Below are 22,579 nucleotides of genomic sequence, written 5' to 3'. Positions count from 1 at the left end.
TCTGAGCCTGTTTTCTTGTCTATGCAATAGAGGAACTCAAACTGGCCCTTCTAGTGAATTTTTTAAGTATAATCCCTATGCTAAGTGCTCAAGACATATCTTATTAAATATTCACTGAACCTCTGCAACACGGGTCCTATCCTTTTCATTTTATAGCTGAGAAAATTGTGGCTCAGGGAGATAAACTGAATTGCTCGATGTCAACTGGCTAATGCATGAAGGAACAAGCTTCTGAGTCTATGTGTCCCTAATATGTAGAGATTGTATCAGTCCCAATACATCATTCTACTCTTAGAAGACCTGAATTCATACTTGAGCTGCATGCAGCTGTTTTTTGTTTTTTTGTTTTTTCTGAAGTGGGAAAAATTTGAAGTTAGAAATCTTAAATCTGGATTTATCTTAAATTTAAACTGTTATTTATTCATCATGGACAAGGCATATTGATCTTTTGGGCTTTAGTTTTCTCAAATGTGGTAGGCAGAATAATATCCCCCAAAGATGCTCTGGCCCTAATTCCCAGACAATTTCTAATTACCTGTGAATAGGTTACAAGATAACATGACAGAAGAGACTTTACCAGTGTGATTAAAGTTAAAGACCCTGATATGGGGAGATTATCCTAGATTATCCATGTGGGTCCAATCTAATCAAGAGACTCTTTAAGGGTAAAAGAGGAAGGCAGAAGACTAGGGAAGAGAGAGATGCAATGTGGGCAAGATTTTATACTCTGTTGCTGTTTCTAAAAGGTAGGGGTTCTCAGAGAGGTCCCCAGCAAGTAACCAGAGACCTAAGTGCTACAACCACACAGGACTGAATTGGATTCTCCCCTACACTGCCCAGAAAGAGAAGAGGGAATTGTGAGAACATCCTGAGATGCTAAAACCTAAGGTAACATGGGCTTAAAGGGTTCCTTGAAGCTTGTGTTATAAAAACACTTTCTGCCGGGCAGAATCTAAAAGAAGGATATCATGCCTTATTTTTGGAACTGATTTAAAAGGAAAAAGTTCAGAAATAAACTCAAAATCCCTGGCCAAAGACAAATTAAGTACAAGAAGGAATCTCTAAATTGCTTCTAATCTATCCTAGTCTCTTGGGTAGTGACACTGAAGTCTGAACTGAATTGCGCTCAATGAGGTTGCCAGACTTGGGAGAAGACAAACACTAATGAATTCAATATTATTCAGGAGAAAAATAAAAAGGAAATTTCTCTAGTTTGAGAAAAAAGAAAAAGAAATAGCCTGTAGGCTCTATTATTATGCTTAAGCAAACTACTCTTAGCTGTAATCCTTCATTGGCTTTGAACCCAAGTGTCCAGGGATCTAAGATGGCTAGTGGGTATTTCTAGAGGGAAGGTAGTATTGCTGTTTCAGGAAGTGCTGTGGAGTGGTCTGAGCTCAGGCCCTAAGAGCCCAGTGGACCTTGGCCTGACCCCTTCAGCCTTCTGCCTTTTCTCACTTAGTCCTCTTTGTGTGTACTCCCCTTGCCCACATTCTCAATCACTGGTGCAACCCAACTTATCCTTCAAGAGTCAGTTCACGTGGTGCTTCTCTTTGAAGCTTATCAAGTATAATCTAAATGCTTATCGCTCCCCAATTTTATCCCTAACACAAACCTCTCTGGGAGCCAAATTTATATAGTCAATATTCTGTTTGGTATCTGCACTGGGAAGTTGCAAAACGTACATGTCTGTAATGCTGACTCCTCTTCTACTTCCAAAATATTCTACTCCCAATCTCTGCCATCTCAGTAAATGGAAACAAAACCAACTCAACTGTTAAAACCCAAATCCCCGAATCATTCTTTATCCTATCTTTTTTTTTCCATTAGTCACAAGCAATCCAAGTATTAAAAATTCCCCATTCAATACCTATTCTAAATTGCCTGCAATTCTAATGGTATCACCACAACCCAATCAACCATCGTTTCTTACATGGACTGTTTGACTAGCCGAACTGCCCCTGACCCCTCCTGTGTCCCTATCATTTCTTCTCATGTCCTCTATAATCAGTAGTCTATGCAGATGCAAGACAGAGCTCTTAAAATACAAATCAGCTCCTTTCACTCTTGTGCACAAATCTTTTCTTGAATGAATGGACCCACCAAGCAGAATTAGGTGATTCTACCTGTCTTTTTTTTTTTTTTCTACAGAACTTTCCTTTTACTGATCATGTAGTATTTGTGTAGAGAGCGGACTCTTTGCAATTCCCATCCCAACTGTATATCCCTTAACCCCTACACTAAGACTTCCTAAGTTGATAGTTCTAGCACAGTGAAAACAAGACTCAGGTGGGAAGGACATGTGGTAAGGATGAGGTACCCAACAAAGTTGGGGGTCAATCATACACACAGGGTCACACAGAGAGGTGGCAGCTACAACAGGACTGGAATCTGGTCCTCCTGACTCCAGTCCAGTGCTCTCTCTACCACACCTCACTAATCCCTAGTCATAAAGGCATCAGGCAACAGAATATTCACCTTAGTGAGTGACATCACCTCTTAGTTCTAAGAGGGCCACATGTCATTTCCTTCACCAAACACCCAGTTCTGTGCTAGTTTCCATTCCAATTAGACACCGTCTGGAAAACATGAAAGAGTGGAATATTTTCATATGAGACCAGAACTCCAAGTTGGTCAAAGAGAATGCACCAAAGCACTTAGGTTGTCTGGAAAACACACGTAGGTGCTCAAAAGTGTGTGTTTTCATGGAGAAGGATGGACGTTTTGGAGGTTGGTTTAGTACAATGGAGGTTTTTCCAAAAAGTATATGGAAGGCAATGATCTATGAAGTATGAGAATGAGCTCCAGAAAGAAATTTGTTTTATAAGACTGCAGAAAAAGAAAAGTACTAATTTCACATATTTCTTAATCATCACATGATGATGTTTCCAACCATGGGGAAACCTGTTACTGAGGCTCTGACAGAATACCCACTGATGCCTGGGATATGTCGGCTCCACACAAGCCTACCCTTCTGTTGTTCCACAGCTGTGGAATCCTACAGGATGGATTGGGTGCGGAAAGGGTGAATAAAGACAGGACTCAGGAACTTAAAGTAGCTGGAAAAATTAGCTTCTGTGGTATGTGTTGTTAAAAGATATGTTGGCTGCTTTTGACTGTCTGTCTCTAGTGTTTTGATTTCTTACCCCTATGGCATTTGAGGCTTAGATTTTGGTTTGATTGCATAGGCTACCATAGCTTTAGAGCCACATCAATCTAATGACCTCCTTGTTTAATTAATTGAACAATTCCTCCTTCTGGTTATCCTCTCCTATGTGAGAGATTAACCAAAAACTTACTGTTAGCATCACTCTCAGCTACCATCAAAGTTCAGCTGCTCTTGTCTCATTGTGCTCCTCACAGGTTATAATGTTAGATCCCTAGAAGAATTGTCTTTGCTGTTCACCTCATTGTTCATCTTGTTTCTGTTTCTCCAAGTGCAGTGAGACCATCTTATAGCTGTGACCATGAATTTAAGACCTTTGAGAGAACACAGCACATTAAAGATACTCTAGAGATAACTATTACTGGGATAATACCAAAATACTGGCGTCCCCTGGGGGTCGCTAGGGCCCCCACGGACTAAACCAGTTGGTATCAGAATAAATCAAAGAATGTACCTGAAAGGGCATCAGTCTGTTTTAGCCAGGTAGCTTGTTTGTTAATTTCTTATATTTGCTACAATACCAGAGGTGTGGATCCAGGTACAGCAGGAAGTAATTGCTATGGCCAGTCTCTTCCTTGTTCAGCCAATAACTAATATAAAACAATTCTATTATCTAAAACCATCGCAGCAAGAAAATCTAGGGACTTTGTTGTGCAGCTGTGGCCTTAGCAGCAGATACAGAAATAGTTGCCAGAGTTAAGGAGCAGTGTCTGTGCATTAACAGAGTAAAGGAAGTAGTAAAACAGCAAAAGGAATAAAGGTTTCCTATTAAAGATGAGATCTTGATCCATGATCCTGGGAGAGCTGTCCAACACAAGACACTTTCTACTTCTGGAGAGGAACCACCCTAGCCAATTTTAATTTTAGATTTCCAGCTGGCGTGAAGCTCTAAGAGTCTGGAGAAGCCCTTTTACATTGGAGGATGTGGACCCAAGGTTCAAGTCCCTGACGTCTGACTGCCAAATCTTCCAAGGAGGTTCTAAGGCAGCCTTTGTTCTTAGTGATTGCAAATCAGAAAGGTAGGGGGACAATTGGAAACTTGAGGTTGGAGACTCATAATCAGATATTTGTGAAGATATTTTAGAAGAAGTCAGGGTCTAGTTTGGTTTACATATCTATAACAGAACCTCAAAGACAATGAACAGGACTAGAATCTCATATCCACAAGGTTGTATTATAATTTTCTAGTGAAACATATTTTTTCCCCTCAATAATCACGCCCATTTCTATCAAAGATAACCACAGTTAAAACTACTTTGTTTCCAAAATAAATCTAATCTCTTTAAACTTGGCTTTATTACTTCCAGAAGTACAGCAAGAATAGTGACTGATCATACAGGCTCTTTCTAAATCCGCTTTGCTGGAACTCTTCATAAGGAATTTTAGATTGGACTTTTAAAAGCCTCTCCAGGCTAAGAAAGCAGACCAAGAACTCACCAGCAGACTCTGCATGAAATACTTACAGATTTGGGTGAATTCCTCTCTTCTCGAAGTCCCCAAATATCCTGAGGTTCCCGTGCCTTCCAGGAAGTGACTTTCCTTACTCACCTGGTAAGTTCCAGAAACCCTGTAAGCAACATACCAGGCCAGTTTTCCCAAGAGGGTTTTATTAGCACCATAAAGGCAAACTTAGTTGCTTGAGACTGTCTGATCATATTTTATTTTACACATATTCTCAAACATGACATTCTAGTCAAAGCCTTGGTATTACAACCAATGTTTCCATTTGTGTCCTATTACTGAGGGAATAGATTCTTTTATTATTATTATTTATTTGAGAGAGAGAGAGAGAACATAAGTGGGGAAGAAGGGCAGGAGAGAAGTTGTGAAAAAAATTATAGTCGTCCTTAACAGTTCATTCAATCCCATTTTTTTTTTTTTTTTTTGAGAGAGAGAGAGAGCGCACATGCAGGTAGGGTAGGGGCAGAGAGAGGAAGAGACAGAATCCCAAGCAGGCCTGATGCTGTCAGTGCATAGCCTGAAGTGGGACTCAATCCCACAAACGGTAAGATCATGACCTGAGCTGAAATCAAGAGTTGAACAAAACCCACTGAGCCACCCAAGTGCCCCTCAATCCCGTATTTTAAATTCACATTCTGTTTGAATCCAGGTTTTCCATTAGTTCTGGAAGTTCTTACCCAGTTCAGTTTCATGATCTTAAAGTTATCAGAAACCTACGGTCTAAAGTACTCAGCAGAGTCCTTCCCATGAATCTCTCTGAAGATGAGGCATCTTTGCAAAAGCATCAGTGTAAAATAATAACTGTCGGTATATAACAAAAAGACTTTCAAAAAAAATAGCCATAGTTAAAGATCTGATGAAAGTTCATTTGATAAGGAAATGTAATTATTTCCATGGCATACAATAATTTAAGATAATAATTGAACAAGGAGAGATTGACAAATTTATATAAACTCTAAACAACTTTTGGAATACCTGTATTAGTCACACGTATCCATGAATCATTTCTTATTCTATAATGTTTCTCCTGTAATTTAAAATGCTCAAAGAAAGACTTAGACAACTGCCCTGAGAGCTGGCAATAATTGCTAGGACCCTAGCTACAAATGGAGTGCGCCCACATTTCTGTCCAGCTGTATCTAGCCACAAGTGAGGTACAAGCCACACTTCTGTTAAGCCGTTATTTTGGGGGACACCAACCTGATGGTTGCCAAGCCAAGTTCTCAGGACACAAAATGAGACAAAGAAGAGGGCAATAGCTGTCCCTGGGAGACAAAGGATCAATAACCAATGTTTGTTCCTGTCAATGTGAATTTGGAAAGACAGACTTCAGTAAGATTTCTTACCCTTTGCTGGCTTCTGCCAGTTCTCCAAGGATCCCACGTGCAGGCTCCAGAGCCAGTTGATGTCCCAGGAGATCTGCTCTGGGGCACCAGACACTCTGGAAGAGGAAAAGTAGTTTTCCCTCTACCCTTTACAGAGAGTGCCTGGCCAAGACACCTTTATCTCCAGGGCACCTCCTAAATGGATAAGCTTATCTAAAATGGTTAAAAGTTCTCCGTAGTGGTCTCCATAATTCAAGATTATCTTTGGTGAAGTTAACCCTGTTCAGTCTTAAAGCAAAATGTTATTCACCTGGGCCTCACACTGGACCCAGCCCAGCTTAGGTCGGATTCGGTCTGGTTTCTAAGGAGGAACCACTCCGACCCGGGCACATTTCAGCCCCAACTGCGTCTGGTTTCCACATCGGAACCACTCTGTTCCTGGACCCGGGGAGGTTTCTTAAGGGGACCCCGTCCAACTCCGGGCAGTTTCCGGACCCAGTGTAACTCTGGCCGGGTCAGGTTTCCCAGTCGGAACCGCTCTGTTCCCGGACCCGGCGGGTTTCCCGGACGGGCCCAGTCCAACTCGGGGCGGTTTCCGGACCGAAGGTAACTCTGGGCGGGTCAGGTTTCCCGGTCGGACCCAATCCAACTCCGGGCAGTTTCCGGACCCAGTGCAACTCTGGCCGGGTCAGGTTTCCCAGTCGGAACCGCTCTGTTCCCGGACCCGGCGGGTTTCCCGGTCGGACCCAGTCCAACTCGGGGTGGTTTCCGGACCGAGGGTAACTCTGGGCGGGTCAGGTTTCCCGGGCGGACCCAGTCCAACTTCAGGCAGTTTCCGGACCCAGTGTAACTCTGGCCGGGTCAGGTTTCCCAGTCAGAACCGCTCTGTTCCCGGACCCGGCGGGTTTCCCGGACGGGCCCAGTCCAACTCGGGGCGGTTTCCGGACCGAGGGTAACTCTGGGCGGGTCAGGTTTCCCGGTCGGACCCCGTCCAACTCCGGGCAGTTTCCGGACCCAGTGCAACTCTGGCCGGGTCAGGTTTCCCAGTCGGAACCGCTCTGTTCCCGGACCCGGCGGGTTTCCCGGTCGGACCCAGTCCAACTCGGGGCGGTTTCCGGACCGAGGGTAACTCTGGGCGGGTCAGGTTTCCCGGGCGGACCCAGTCTAACACTGAACGGCTCAGGTTTCCCGGTCCGACCCAGTCTGACTCCTGCGGGTTTCTGGACCCCGGTGTGGACGAAGCAGTGCCGCGGTCAAGTCTGAAAGCTCCTCCCGGAAAGCTGGGGAGCTGCGACCCAGGCTGCCAGAGAGCCTTCCCGCCTCGTCCAGACACAGCGGAGCAGCGGCGCAAGGAGCTCAGCAGGTACCTGCGCCTTGTCGGGCCTTGTTCCTGGGGGTGCCCGGCTCGGTGTCCTCTCCTCCTCTCTTCTGTCGCCAGAACTGTTAAAAGATAAACTGAGGCACAGTAACATTTTTTTTAAGAGCTTGAGCAAAAACATTTTGAAAAGGGCAGCGCCGAACCAGAAGTGGTTAAGAGCGCTGCTACACCAACAGGAGCTGGAGAGAGACTTATAGAGAAAAGGCAGAAGCAAAGCAAGGCAATTATTGATTGGCTATAGCTTAGAGCCTAGTTGGCTGTCTGTGATTGGTTGTCTTTAGCATTTTATAAGATAACCCTGGGACTTGTACAGGCTTAGATTTTGGTTTGCTGATGTAGGCCCCCCCAACCAGTGTAATGGCCACCTTGTTTAATGAATTTAACCTTGTCTACACCTAAGCCATGTGGAGAATAATAGAACTTTGGACTAGAAACTGAGACAGCCCCCAAGCTGTGCTCCTACTTACCTCAAGCAAGAGACTCTCTGAGCCTCTGATTCCCTACTTTCAATGTGAGGAGTTCAGCTGTATTGGAATACCGCAGAGCATCTCCCATGGAACAGCACTTTTCAAGATGCTGAAGTTTAGAATCTGTGCTAAAGTGAGTTTGGGTAGAAGTTATGACACATATGACACATTATGATTCATGATGCATAGTAGCTGTCAAAAGCCCTAATGAATCCTTTAGCAGTGGAACTCATTTTTCCATGGAATCTTTGAAAGGCATCCTGTAGAAACAAGGTCCTGCAGAATTCTTTGGGAAAGACTGGATGAAGTGCTTTCAAACATTTCTTTGGGATTTAATCTATGATCTCGTGGAGAGTACGCTAGACCTTGTAACTGGAAGTTCCAGATAATTAACTCGCATTCAACTTTTCCAGGAGTTTTTTTTTTTTTTTCCTTTTTCTTTTTCTTTTTTTTTTTTTACCTTTCTACTCTTAGTCAACTGTTCCATATATTCATTTCTTTTATGTGTATTAGTCAGGACTCTTTTAGTCTCTAGTTACAGAAACCTAATTGAAACAGGAAATGGATTGAGAGTGGATCTTTTAACCTATCATACCTGAAAAGTTCAAGGATAGTAGAGTACACTAGATTATCAGCAAAGATGGGTACCACAGCCCCTCCCATTTCTGTGCCCTGATAATGCTCTATAAAATCGGGTTGTGGATTCTGTTTCTGCTGTTCTTCATTCTGACCTGAACTTGTGGGTTGCTGTGGCCAATAAAATGTGGCAGAAGTGATGCTGTTCTAGTCTGGGCCCAGCCCTTAAGAGTTTTGATTGCTTCCTTTTTTGCTCTTTTGGAATGCAGCCACCAAGTACATAAGCTGGAGCTAGACTACTGAATTACAAGGGAACACTCAAGAGACATGGAAGGAGGGGAGGAGATGGAGACAGGGAGAAAGATGGAGGGAGGGAAATGGAGGGAGGGAAGGAAGTTAAGGGAGGGAGGAGACCAGGGAGAGACCCACCACATGGATGAGAACTGAGGATAAGAGTGAGTGAGGCGCCTGGGCCATGTTTGTACTGCTTTTCACTAAGGCAGAATGTTGGGGGATAAGGTACCATTTTCCTAGCTTTGATTTGTTTAAAAAAAAAAAAAAACCCAGAAAATTACAGGTCTGAAATGTTGTGTCAGAATATATTTTGATTCTCATTTCCCTGATAGCTAATGATGCTGACAGTCTTTTTTATGTGGCTAGAAGATATAAACCTGCAGGCTCTCTCACTTGGGGATTCTCTCTGGAACACCTCTTTTAATTCTAAAATGTTTGTTTTCTCTTCTTTTTTTTTTTTAATTTTTAATTTTTTTAAATTTACATCCAAATTAGCATATAGTGCAACAATGATTTCAGGAGTAGATTCCTTAGTGCCCCTTACCCATTCATCCTATCCCCCCTCCACAACCCCTCCAACAACCCTCAGTTTATTCTCCATATTTATGAGTCTCTTCTGTTTTGTACCCCTCCCTGTTTTTATATTATTTTTGTTTCCCTTCCCTTATGTTCATCTGTTTTGTTTCTTAAGGTCCTCATATGAGTGAAGTCATATGATTTTTGTCTTTCTCTGACTGACTAATTTCATTTAGCATAATACCCTCCAGTTCCATCCACGTAGTTGCAAATGGCAAGATTTCATTCTTTTTGATTACTGAGTTAATACTCCATTGTATTTTAAATTATTTTGAGGGATATATCTAGAGTTGAAGAAGAAATAACACAGAATCAATAATTGTAAATAATAGGTCAGTAGTTTTTAGGAAATCATTTATTTCAAAAAGTGTCATATTCAAATCTTTTGTATTTTTAAAAAATGTTTGTTTGTTTATTTATTTATTTATTTATTTATTTTTGAGAGAGAACAAGCAGGGGAGGGGCAGGGGGAAAGAGGGAGACACCGAATCTGAAGCAGGCTCCAGGCTCTGAGCTGTCAGCACAGAGCCCAGTGCAGGGCTTGAACTCATGAACTGTGAGATCATGACCTCAGCTGAAGTCAGAAGCTTAGTTTAACCAACTGAGCCACCCAGGTGCCCCAAAATCTTTTGTATTTTAATGAGACAAGTAGATATTACTTAAGTTTCTTTTAAATATATGATATTGGTTATAAAAAGTGTTCTTTTTAAACATTTTTTTAAACATTTATTCATTTTTTGATAGAGACAGAGTGTGTGTGGGGGAGGGGCAGAGAGAGAGGGAGACAAAGAATCTGAAGCAAGCATCAGGCTCTGGACTGACAGCACAGAGCCCAATGCGGGGCTCGAACTCACAGACCGTGAGATCATGACCTGAGCTGAAATCAGGTGCTTAACTGACTGAGCCACCCAGGCGCCCCATAAAAACTGTTCTTAACAAAAGTAAAGTATGAGAATATTATAGTCTGTTCCAAAAGGCTTTTCACAAATGAGAAAATATTTAAATGTGTTCTTCAGATTTATCATAATCAGAATATATTGGTAAATGACATAGTAAATTGTCCTTAACTTTCCAGAAAGAAGAGTGAGTGAGGTCTCTGGGCTGTTGTAACCCCAGCCAAGCTACAGACTGAACGGAGCTTCCTTGTTGTTGCCAATCAACACAATGTGAAGCAGAAGAGCCACTAACTAATCAAAAAATTTAAGAAATTAAAAAAACAAAAAGCCATTGTGGTTTTAAGTCACTGTGTTGGGAGGTATGTTAAATAGCACTAGATAACTGACAAAAGACAAAATAGTGCTACCATAACAAAAATATAAAATACATGGCATTAGCTTTGGAACCAGACTGTAGGTAGAGGCTAGAATAGGGTGATGAAGAAAGATACTACTAAATGGAAGATGTTTGAGAAATGTGGAAATTCTTATTGGAGACTGGGAAAAGTATCCCTTGTGTTATGAGTGGAAACATTATCACCTATAGGAAAGTAGAAAATTTAAGGCAAAAAGGACCTAATGAACTTGTGAACCTTGCCAAGGAAGTTTTCAAGAAGAATATTGACAGTATTCATTGGCTTCTTTTATTTGCTATGCTAAATTAAGGGAATGGAGGAATAAATTAAGAAAAACCTGTTCAGTTTCCAAGCAGAATTTAGAGAAAATATTTCCAATCTAGGTATTGTGGGCTTGGTACATAAAACCCTCTCTCACTCCCATTACTCCAGCTGGCCTAGGATTAGAATAGTAAGAAACAGTCCCAGGGAAAATATCAAATCCTAGGTTCTGCCAGTGAAATGTGAGAATGGGGTCAAGGTAAAATCAAAAGTGTTCTTAAAAGACCCATTATTAGGATATCAGAAATTATTAAAATTCTTGAAACCTCTCTCAGTCCATAGTTCTGAGAACTTAAACTTTTTTTTTTTTTTTTTTGAGAGAGAGAGAGGGTACAAGTGAGCAAGGGGCAGAGAGAGAGAGAGAAGCAGAGCTTGTGTTTTACCCAAAGCAGGGCTCGAGTTCATGAACCCTGAGATCATGACCTGAGCTGAAGTCAGAGGCTTAACTGACTGAGCCACCCAGATGGTCCCTAATTCTGTGAACTTAAGAGTATTGTCCACAGCACCCAGATTCAGAACCCCAAGTAGAGAGCTCCAGTTTGCAGAGATGTATAGACATGTGGAGCAGATTATAATTTGGTATATAGAGGGCCCACAAATTTGCTTATGTTAGTCTGACTGTCCTAATCTCTTTAAAAAATTTATTCCATTGAGGTAAAATTTACATACAGTAACTATCACTGATTTTATGTATGCAGTTTGTTGAGTTTTGGTAAATGTATGCAGTCAGGGAACCATCACTAAAATCAAGATACAGAATATTTTAATTATTCCTTTGTCATCAAACCCCTTAGCCCAGCAAAGATTTGTGATAGCTGTGGATTTGATGTTACTATAGTTTTGCCTTTTCTGTAATTTCCTACAAGTAGAGTTAGGTGGTATGTAAGAATTTGTGCCTACCTACTTTCCTTTATAATAAGCCTTTTGAAATTTATCAATGTAACATACATATCAATAGTTTGCTTCTTTTTACGGCTGGTTAGTGTACCGTCAGTGTGGGTATACCACAGTTTGCTTATCCTTTTACCAGTTGATGGACATTTGAGTTTTTTTCTGTGGTTTGACTATTAAGAAAAAACCTGCTATGAACATTCCAGTACAGGTGTTTATGTGAGTATAGGCTTCCATTTTTCTTAGATAAATACTTAGGAATGGGGTTGCTGGTTGTAGAGTAAGTATATATTTAATGTTATAAGAATCTGCCAAACTACTTTTTCAAGTGATTCAGCATTTTGCATTACAAGTAACAACTGGGCACACCAGTTACTCCAAATGCTCACCAGTACATGGCATGTCTATTAAACTCACAAAATCCATTTGGTAGGTATATATGGTGTCTCCTGGTTTGAATTTGAACGTCCATGCATGTGCTTGTGGCCATTTCATTTTTCAAACAGAACAAACTGTTTGTTATTGAGTTGTGAGAAAAAAACTTTAATAAATATAAATCCTTTATCTAAGATGTATATTTTGCCAATTTTTCCTTGCTTACTCTCTGATGTACTTTATTCATTTTTTTAATGTTTTATTTATTTTTGAGAGAGAGAGAGAGAGCATGATCAGGGGAGGGAACAGAGAGAGAGAGGGAGACACACAATCTGAAACAGGCTTCAGTCTCTGAGCTGTCAGCACAGAGCCCTATGTGGGGCTCAAACTCAAGAACTGTGAGATCATGACCTGAGCTGAAGTTGGGCGCTCAACTGACTGAGTCACCCAGGTGCCCCCCTTCTTTATTTCTTAATAATAGTTTTCAAAGAATAAAATTTTTATTTTTGATAAAATTTGATTTATGTTATCTCACTCTTGGTTCATGATTATATGTTCTAAGAAGTATTTGTCTAAACAAATGCCAAGGAGATTCTTCTGTGTTTTCTGCTAGAAGTCTCATAGCTTGGGCTTTTATGGTTAGCTTTGTGATGCATTTCAGGTTAATTTTTGTATGGTGTGATTTATGGTCAAAATTCTTTTTTTCTTTTTATTGTGGATCTTCAGTGTCTCCAACACTGGTGAAAAGACAGTCATGGGTTGACTGGGTGGCTCAATCTATTAAGCGTCCTATCCTTGATTTCGGCTCAGGTCATGATCTCATGGTGGTGAGATTGAGCCCTACATCAGGGCTCTGTGCTAAGGGTGGAGCCTACTTGGGCTTCTCTCTCCCTCCCTTTCTCTCTGCCCCCCACCCCCTTGTATTCTTTCTCTCTCTCTCTCTCTCTCTCTCTCTCTCTCTCTCTCTCTCTCAAAATAAATAAATAAACATTTTTTTAAAAATTTAAAAAATAAAAAAGAGGGGCACCTGGGTGGCTCAGTCGGTTGAGCGTCAACTTCAGCTCAGGTAATAATCTCATGGTTTGTGATTTTGAGCTCTGCATTGGTCTCACTGCTGTCAGCACAGAGCCCGGTTCAGATCTTGAGTCCCCCCTACCCCATCTCTAAAACGTCCCCAGCTCTCGCTCTCTCAAAAATAAATAAACATTTTAAAAAATAGAAACAAATTAAAAAAAAAAAAGAGAGAGAGAGAGAAGACAGTCATTCGCCTATTGAATTACCTTGATATCTTTTCCAAAAATATATTGACCACATATGTGTGTGTTTATTTCTGGACTTTCAATTGTGTTCCACTGACCTATATATTTCTTTACTTATGCCAATACCACATTATTTTATGTCTCTATAGTAAGTCTTGAAAATAAGTAGGTTTAGTCCTCCAACTATGTTTTTTATTTTTCTAGTAACGTTTTGCCCTTCCAGGTCATTTGCATTTCCATATACATTTTTTACATGTTTATTCATTTTGAGAGGGGCTGCAGAGAGTGAGAGGAGACAGAGAATCCCAAGCAGGTTTCATGCTGTCAGTGCAGAGCACAACATGGGGCTCAATCTCATTAATCTTGAGATCCTGACCTGAGCTGAAATTAAGAGTGGGACTCTTAACTGACTGAGCCACCCAGGCACCCACATTGACATACATATTTTATGATTAGCCTATCTGTTTTTTCTACAACAAATTAGCTGAGATTTTGACCGGGATGATTACAAATCTGTTTGATAAAAAACTGTTCTTTTAATGAATTGTGTCTTCTCATCATGAATGGTATATCTAATTACTTAGATCTTTAGTTTGTCTCAGCATTATTTTGTAGATTTCGGCTCTTGGGCATATTTTGTTAACTGTATCCCTAAGTATTTCATAATTTTGATGTTATTGTAAGTGGTACTTGAAAATTTTACATTTTTAGTTGTTTATTGTTAATATATACAAATAAGTTATTTTTCAAGAAAATAATTTAACTGAAAGTCACGTAAGGTTAATCATCTTAAAGTGAGCAATTTGATAGCATTTAGTATATTTGGAATATTGTGCAATCATCAGTTCTGTCACATTTCAAAACATTTCCATCATTTCTAAGTAAAGTCTCTTTCCCCTAGCACTGGCAACCATCAATCTTTATTCTCTGTTTATGGATTTATCTAATCTGAATATTTCATATAAATTGAATCATACTTATGTCACATTTTTTGCCTGACTTTTTAAATTTAGAATAGTGTTTTCAAGACCTACATTGTAGCATGTATCAGTATTCATTTTTTATACATAAATAATGTTCCGTTTCATGGATATACTACTTTCTGTTCATCCATTCATCTATTGATGGATGTTTGGGCAGATATTTGGACCTTTAGGTATTATGATTAGTAATGCTATAAACATGTGTACATGTACTTATTTGAGTACTTCTCTTTAGTTCTTTTGAGTGTACACCTAGGAGTGGAACTGCAAGATTATATAATAATGTTATGTTTAATTTTTTGAGAAACTGCCAAACTGTAGTGGCTGAACCTTTTGCATTTCCACAAGATATGTGCTAGGGTTCCAATTTCTCCATTATTTTCCAGCACTTGTTCCTGCCTCCCACCCCCATTATAACTATCCTAGTGAGCAGGGGAGAGGGGCAGGGAGAGAGAGAGAGAAAGAGAGAGAGAGGGAGAATCTTAAGCAGACTCCACACTCAGCGTGGGGTCCGATGTATGTGAGGCTCAGTCCCACAAACCATGAGATCATGACCTGAGCCAAAATCAAGAGTCAGATACTCAGCCAACTGAGCCACCTAGGCACACCAGCATTTTTTCATATTCTTGTTGTCTGTTGATATATCTTTTATTTATTTTTGTTTATTTTTTGATATGCTATGTGTATTTGTTATGACAGCTTTCAAATAAAGCTTTTCAAATAAAGCCAAAGAGGCTTATGGAAGATGTAGATAAAATTCCAAGTGGGATTATACTCTGCCATCTCTCTGACATGATCTCAAAGGTAGAACAATATATAAATTTCTGGGCTGTCAAATACATAAATTGTACCAGAGGTGAAAGATATTTCAAAGAGGTTTTACAGCCTGGGCATCCATTAATTTATCCACTTGGTCATTTGTAAAATATTTATGGAGCAGAATATAAATAAATACATTTTGTATTTAGAATGATTTTCATTCAAACTCCAGCTCAGGGATATATGAAATGATTTTGAGTACATCAGTTATTTTCTCTGATCCCAACATCATTATCTTGCAAGGGAGAATAATCATATTTACTTTACAGGGTTGCAGTAAAGATGAACTCAGATTATGTTTGTAAGGTGTTAGTTCAAGGACAGAAATGTGAAATAGTTTGAGCTTATCTAATATAAGGAAATTTGGAAGCTAAAATGGAAAATATGTTTTTTGGTTGTTTTGTTTTGTTTTTATCCTTTAGTACCATATATACTTTGTGCAGGAGAGAACTCAAATCACTAGGATACTCGGAGAGAGAGCCAGATATGTGGAAGGTTAGACTGTGGCTATGATCCAGTTGTAGCTGACTTCACTTTCTTTAGAGGGAGAGACATTGGTGCTATTATAATTAGAGGTAGAGACTGCTTGTAAATTGCAACCTGCTTTACCTATGAAAAGATGGTCAATAGTGCGCCATCAGTAGGATCTGATTAGAGTGCGTCAGGCATATGAAAGTTATCCCTCAACTGTGGAGCTGTAATTAAAAGTCTGAGAACGAGTGAATTAAGGTAGAGTCAGCAAATGGACCTACTGTATGTCACTATTATCCCCTCCTGTGCTTTGGAAGACATCTCTATCAAATCCTAGTATTCATTGAGCTAGGATGTAGCCTAAAGACCTTCATGACTTCAGGATCAAATGGATATGATGCTTTAGAAGAAATATACTTCACTTTTTGTTTTAGATATAGATGGGGACAGTAAGTAAAGTTTACACGTATTTATTAATTTCAGTTCATTGGTAGTGGCTGCATCATGGTGTAGAGGAGGATTCTGGAATTTTTTGTTGTTCCAGCTTTCACAAAAGAGAACCATTGATGATACCTGTTCTAGTATTTTTTTCAGAGGTCCTGGAAAAGCATTTTTGTCCCCAGCCTTCTCTCTCATAAAGCCTAAATCAATATAATGTTGTTATTTAAATGACATGCATAGTCCTAAGTCTGTAAAATGACAGTGCTATTCAATTTAGTAAGAGTAACCATAGGAATAAGCATGGGATGCTGTGAGAGAAACAAAGAATGATATCACAACTGGTTTACAGAAAGAGGATGTATCACAGGATGCTTCAAAGGGAGTAACAGATAAACTCAGCCTTAGAGAATAAGATAGGGAAAGGCACAGTATTCTAGATGGAAGGGTTGTCTGAGCAAGGACTAGAAGCCAGAAATACGAGTGTAAGAGATGCCAGAGAAAGCCAGTTGTGCTGGGCCATAAAGGGAAAAGCAAGGAGTGGTAGGGCTGAATCTAAACAAGTCAGCCAGGACTTGCATCAAAAAAGGTCTTGATTTTCCTGTTAAAGTGTTTGTACCATTTCATAAAGATGGGATCCTGAAAGTAATTAAGGCCAGAAGTGACATGATCGAATTGTGTTAGGAAAAAGGTATCACTACATGCAATACCCACTGAAGCACCAATTAGAAGGAATACTTGTGTTCGGAAGCAGCCATCTGGGCTTCTAGTCCTTGTTTTAGGACTAAGTCATTGCATGGCATTAAGAAGACAGGTTCCTCTTTCTGGATCTCAGTCACCTCAAATGGAAAAGGATTGAGTTGGACAAAGTGATTTCACTGGGCTCTCATAGATATAATCTTTCTTTTTTTTTTTTTTAACCAACCCTTTAATATTGGGCTTATATAACTATCTGCTCCTTAGTTGCATCATTTTAATAATAGAATTACCTCTGGGTTTCCTACCATGTATAAAGAAAGTGCATGGTACAAATGAAGTTATAAATCATTTTGGAGAATGAGAAAATATTCAAGCAAAGATGACAAATCATCAGTTTGTTTTCTAAATAAATAGTTAGCTCATAGAAAATGGGAAAACTGCAGGTGTAATATGGCAGAGAGTGGGGAAAGAACTGTGTCACCTTATTCTCAATTTAGGGGTCTAACTGCCTAGTACTATACGAAATTTTATAGATCTCTAGTTCCATGACTTTTAGTTTCTATTCCTCACACCTTAGCTGTTATGTAGAGGTCCCCGAGGGGCTATCTGTGAGAAGGATGGGTCTTTCTTCTGTTCCAATTAGAGTGATTCCAGTTTTATTTATTCTTTAGTACTGGATATCTTTCTTTCTCTCTTTTCTTCTGCTTGTCTTCCATATGGAATATTCTCTTTTCTACTCCATGTTATTCTGATAAAACTGGCAAATACTTAGCCTTGACTCTTTAACAATGGACGTAAGCCACCTCGTTGACTTTCTCAGAGTGTAACAGATAGGGAGTGGGGTAGATGGGGGAAAATGTTCTCCCTTCCTCTTTCTTGTGGGTCCATCTTGCAGTCACACTTTGAGGGTCTGTCTGAGACTGAAGTCAAGTAGATACAGATACAGGGGAGGTGCAGAGATGGATCTCTAGAGGACAGATTTTGATCCCTGAGCTAGCCATATCTGACATACGTTTTTTCTTTTTACCTTTCTGTTTTACTTCTAAGCTTGTTTGAATTCTGTTTCTGCCACTTGTCATGTAGAGTTTTGAGAAGTATTTATATATGAGGATTTCATGTATGACTTTATTTAAGGAAAGATTTTTTTCCACTGTTTTTCTCTGACAAAATATAAATTTGGGAACCACTGATCTCATCCAATGTAATTGTTTACAGAAGAGGTAACTGAAGGAAAATACACGGTCACTTTCCCAATGTTACACAGCAAACACTTGGCAGAGGTGGTACCAGAATGCAAGGTCTGTATTTGTTTTATCTCCTCACGGCATTTGGAGCTGCTTGTCTCACTCTGATGTATCTGCCACATGCATAATGCTACCACCCACCTCAACCCAACATCACTGTGACTTACCAAATATGGAAAAAGAATATTTCTAGTGTCCAGTAGGGAAATATTTGAGGAAGAAGGCTTACCCATCTCAACAGAGACCCAGCAAAGACTTCCCACATTAGCCACACACAGAGTTGTGTTTAGCAATAGAGAAGGAAATGTGCCCAATCAACAAGACAATGTGGAAATGGCCCTGCAGGATTCTTGGAAGCCCATATCCCCTACAGGGGCAGTACTGCTTGGATGCTATTAGTGGTTGTATCATCATGGTACTGGAGCACCACCTCCTGGTTATCTTGGAAGTTCAGTTTGCCTTTCTAGTCAAAGAAGGTCCAATATTTACTAGCAATTTAGTAGTTTAGAGCTGGATGAAGAGTCTGTAAGAATGGCATAGTCCATCACTTCTTTTTTATGGATGAGGAGACAGGCTCAGAGAGGAAAAATATTCTTTCCACGATCATAATAGCCAATTAAGAGAAATCATAGAAGGGGAAGTTAAATGTATTGATTCCCTATGAGGTACCTAATTCTGTTGCAAATGAGGATTTTTGAATATGAGGAACTAAAACTAGTCCTGAGGTGGGGGGAATGAGGGAGTATGTGGGGCAACTTATAGAACTGAGATGTCAATTGAACAGCTGGATCAGAAAAAAGAAACAATTGGGGACCTAGGTAGGAGTTATAGGCATTCTCTTTAGGACACCATCCCAGTGCAATATGAATCAGCTTGAAATGTTTCCCATTCTCATATTACTTTACTCAAGATTTAAATCTGAAGGAGCTGAAGACTTATTGGCCTAGCTTCAGACACTTGCCAACACATGGTAAGAAAGTGTAAGAGCCCCTGAATGATAGTTCCGTGGAGACCTTATAGGAAATACCCCCATAGGGAGAAGTATTTTCCCAAAGAAACTTGAGTGCTGTTCCCAAAAGAAGAGGAAAGGGATGCTAGGGAGACAAAAACAACAGATGTCTACTGCAGTAACAAAGCCAAGAATATGACTCAGGCATTTCCAGAGTAGGGTCATGAAGCATCTACTCACAGACCAGAACATGTATTCATATTCAGAGAGCTTCCTAGGCATTGCAGATACCTTAGCTCCAAAGCATGGGAAGTCATTAGTTAAGCATCTCGAAGTATCTGAGGTACCTCTTCCTCAGCATTGTTTGCTTGACTGTTCATTCATCTCCAAATAAGGGCTATTCCTTTTCAACTATTCCAGGGCCTGTCACCAGGTATTATATACAAGACCATTTAAGTAATACCTGGGCCTTGATACTAGTGGGAAATATGAAGGACTCAACGGAAACACTACAAAACTACAGCATTTTTAAAGTCTCCTCTTCCATATATAGTCCTTATTAAGACTTCTTTTAGCTCAAGGCTTCTCTACTTTGGCACTGTTGACATTTTAAGTTGGTTGATTTTTGTTTTTGTTTTGAGCATCTCTGGCCTCTATCCACTAGATGCCAGTAGTAACCCCTCACTTGTAACAGTCAAAAATGTCTTTGGACTTTGCCAATTGTCACCTAGGGGCAGAGGTCCTAGTTGATAACTACTAATCTGTATGTTTGGAGATGACTCTAGGGATTCAGGAAATCAATTTAATTTCTACCTCAGAGGGAGCATTTCATTAATCGATACCATTCCATAATGGGAGAATTTGTCCTGGAAAGGAGGGTGTTCATTCTATATCCAGGGATATGAAGCAGATACTGGGTGAATACTGGTTAGTGATGCTGTAGGGAGAAGAGGGACATCAGATAGGTGTGGGGTTTTGCTTTGTTTTGTTTGGTTTTGTTTTATTCTTATAAATAAATTCAGATTCAGTCACTAGGTAATTTTATTTCTGTTTGTTCCATGAATGTGTTTCTATTCAGGTGTTTTGTTTTGCTTTAGTTATAAAGAGCCCAATGAGACTCATTTTAACTCAAAGAAAGGAGTATGTGTATACATGAAATGGAAAAGAGAAGTCATAAAAAGTCAAGGTATTTTATAGGACCCAGTGCTTCCTCTCTCTCTTTCCTTCCCTCAGGAAGCTCACAGTCAGTCTTTTGATGCTTCCCTGACCTTTCGATCTGTTGTCTTCTTTCCACCAGCTGGCCAGCTTTGCTTTTTTGCAGTTATTACTTCCTCATGACTTGAGTTTTTCAGTGACTCATTAAGGCAACTCGGAACTCATTCTCTAATTACTAACCTTAAGAATTTAGCTCCTGGGGGGCGCCTGGGTGGCGCAGTCGGTTAAGCGTCCGACTTCAGCCAGGTCACGATCTCACGGTCCGTGAGTTCGAGCCCCGCATCAGGCTCTGGGCTGATGGCTCAGAGCCTGGAGCCTGTTTCAGATTCTGTGTCTCCCTCTCTCTCTGCCCCTCCCCCGTTCATGCTCTGTCTCTCTCTGTCCCAAAAATAAATAAACGTTGAAAAAAAAAATTTAAAAAAAAACAAACAAACAAAAAAAAAAAGAATTTAGCTTCTGGGATGCCTGGGTGGCTCAGTCAGTTGAGTGTCTGACTCTTGATTTCAGCTTAGGTCATGATCCCAGAGTCATGGGATCTAGCCTCCAGTTGGGCTCCATGCTGAACATGGAGCCTGGTTAAGACTCGCTCTCTCTTCTCTTTCTCTCTCTCTCTCTCTCTCTCTCTCTTTCCCTCTTTCCCTCTTTCTCCTCCCCACTCTTCCCCTGTTGCCACATGCATGTTCATGCTCTCTCTCTCTCTCTCTCTCAGATTGAAAAAAAAAAAAAAAAAAGAATTTGGCTCCTAACCTAAAATTTTCTTTTTTCAATAGTTCCAAGTTGTAATTTGTGGGGGGGGGAAAGAATCTAAAAGGCTAGTTTATCCTTTTGCACTAGGCAACAACCTGGGTAATTAGTCTGTGTATGGATTAGTTTCTGTATTTGTTACTGTGTGTGGTTAAAAATAACAGAAAAAAACTGATTCAGTTGTGGCTTAAACAATAAAGAAAGTCTGTCATCTAATAATGTGAAGTACTGAGTTGGACCTCTCCCGGGTGATTGAATTCAGTATGTCTTTGATGACTGAAGGATCTGGGATATGGGTTCTTCACTTCGGTCTGCTTTGCTGTCTTCAGCACATTGCATGTAAGGCCAATTGTAAGGCCAGTTCCCCTCCTCATGATCATTATTGTAGCCAGTCTAAGCAGCTCAACCAAACACAGAAACACCCTGTATAAGAAGAAACTTACTAAGTTTTCTTCTTAAGAATCAAAACCTCCTTTCTGGAAGTTCATCAGGGGACTCTCCCATATTGACCTGACGTTGTATTAACTAGAATTATGACACATGCCATGCTTAAACCAAATGCTGGCAAAGATAATGCGGTTACTATGATTGGCTTAGGTTTTACTTTTGAGCAAGAGAGTCAGCTTTCCTAAATGACTGATAACCTGTACAAACATCAGATTGTGCTATCAAAGAAAAGGTAGAATTAGATGTTTGTAGTAATTGTGTCTGATTCAGCCAGATTTGGATTGAGTGGCCACTCTTTGTCCTTTCTTCTGTAGCCAGTGACAATGAGATCCCATGGCATAAACTTGCTATCTAGCTAGCCTATGGACATGTTGTTCCTTGGGTCTGTACCCACCCTAAATCCAACAGATTGTGTTCAGGAGCTCACATGGTAAAAATGGTGGCTTCCTATGTGGCAGGGACTGTGAGAAGGGCATTTTTCTTCAGATGGGGCATGAGGAGCTATTAGTATGATGATCATGTGCCCAATATAAAACTTTACTTCCCATTTCTCTTCTCTATGTCCTTATCTTCCTCATTTATTCAAGTATCTGTTTATCAGGCCTGTGTTGAATGCCTACTACGTGTCAAGCCCTTTGGAAACAGAGATGAATAAGGTACAGGGCAGAAATGAAGGAGTCCATGGTCTTGGTGTGGATACAGAAGTATACGGGGAAATTTACAAGGCACCTGAGGGTGCTTGTGTAGAAGTATGTCAAAGAACATATAAAGTAATTAGAGAGGGCCTGATTTTACATAGAAGAAGAAATTAGGTAGTGGAGCAAGAGGAAGGCAAAAGCAACTAGAGTCCTTCATTCAAGGAATTTCCAGTGGAGGTTGCAATGATTAGTAATAGCTTAATGCTGCCAAGTACTCCAAGAAATGTGTGATTCTTGTTAGGAGTCTATGTTAGCAAGAAAGTACCAAACAGTGGCATTTCTGCAAAAAAATAATGAGTTGGCTTATAAAAGATGGTCTTTTTTGGCTTCAGTTTTCAGTCTTTAATAATGCTAAAAGTAATAATAGAATTATTTACATTCTGATACTGTCTGATAGTGTTTAATGTACCTTCATATCTTTTAGCAAAATGCATTTTTGTATCAGCCCTATGAGTCCTACAGCAGAGCTATCTTTATCCCCATTTGAGATGGTCC

The 22,579-nt window shown here is 40.1% G+C and overlaps 2 long non-coding RNA genes across 2 annotated transcripts in view; one reads left to right on the top strand and one right to left on the bottom strand.

Annotated features, from left to right (window-relative positions):
* Positions 1-3,302: 3,302 nt before the first annotated feature.
* Positions 3,303-6,492, bottom strand: LOC132663807 (uncharacterized). Its single transcript, XR_009603286.3, has 3 exons — positions 5,971-6,492; positions 4,627-4,730; positions 3,303-3,477 (listed from the first exon to the last, which is right to left on the bottom strand). It is a non-coding gene; the product is annotated as an uncharacterized LOC132663807 (long non-coding RNA).
* Positions 6,493-6,888: 396 nt separating this feature from the next.
* LOC144614042 (uncharacterized) overlaps positions 6,889-22,579 on the top strand; it is a 265,686-nt gene continuing 249,995 nt past the window's right edge. Inside the window, exon 1 of the long non-coding RNA XR_013551575.2 lies at positions 6,889-7,312. This is a non-coding gene — a long non-coding RNA (uncharacterized LOC144614042). The remainder of the gene's footprint in view (positions 7,313-22,579) is intronic.

This window comes from Panthera onca, chromosome D4 (genome assembly GCF_046562875.1).
Source record: "Panthera onca isolate mPanOnc1 chromosome D4, mPanOnc1 haplotype 2, whole genome shotgun sequence".
Taxonomy (NCBI): domain Eukaryota; kingdom Metazoa; phylum Chordata; class Mammalia; order Carnivora; family Felidae; genus Panthera; species Panthera onca.
The sequence above is the reverse complement of the archived record's forward strand: the minus strand, read 5'-3'. Positions and strand labels throughout refer to the sequence as shown.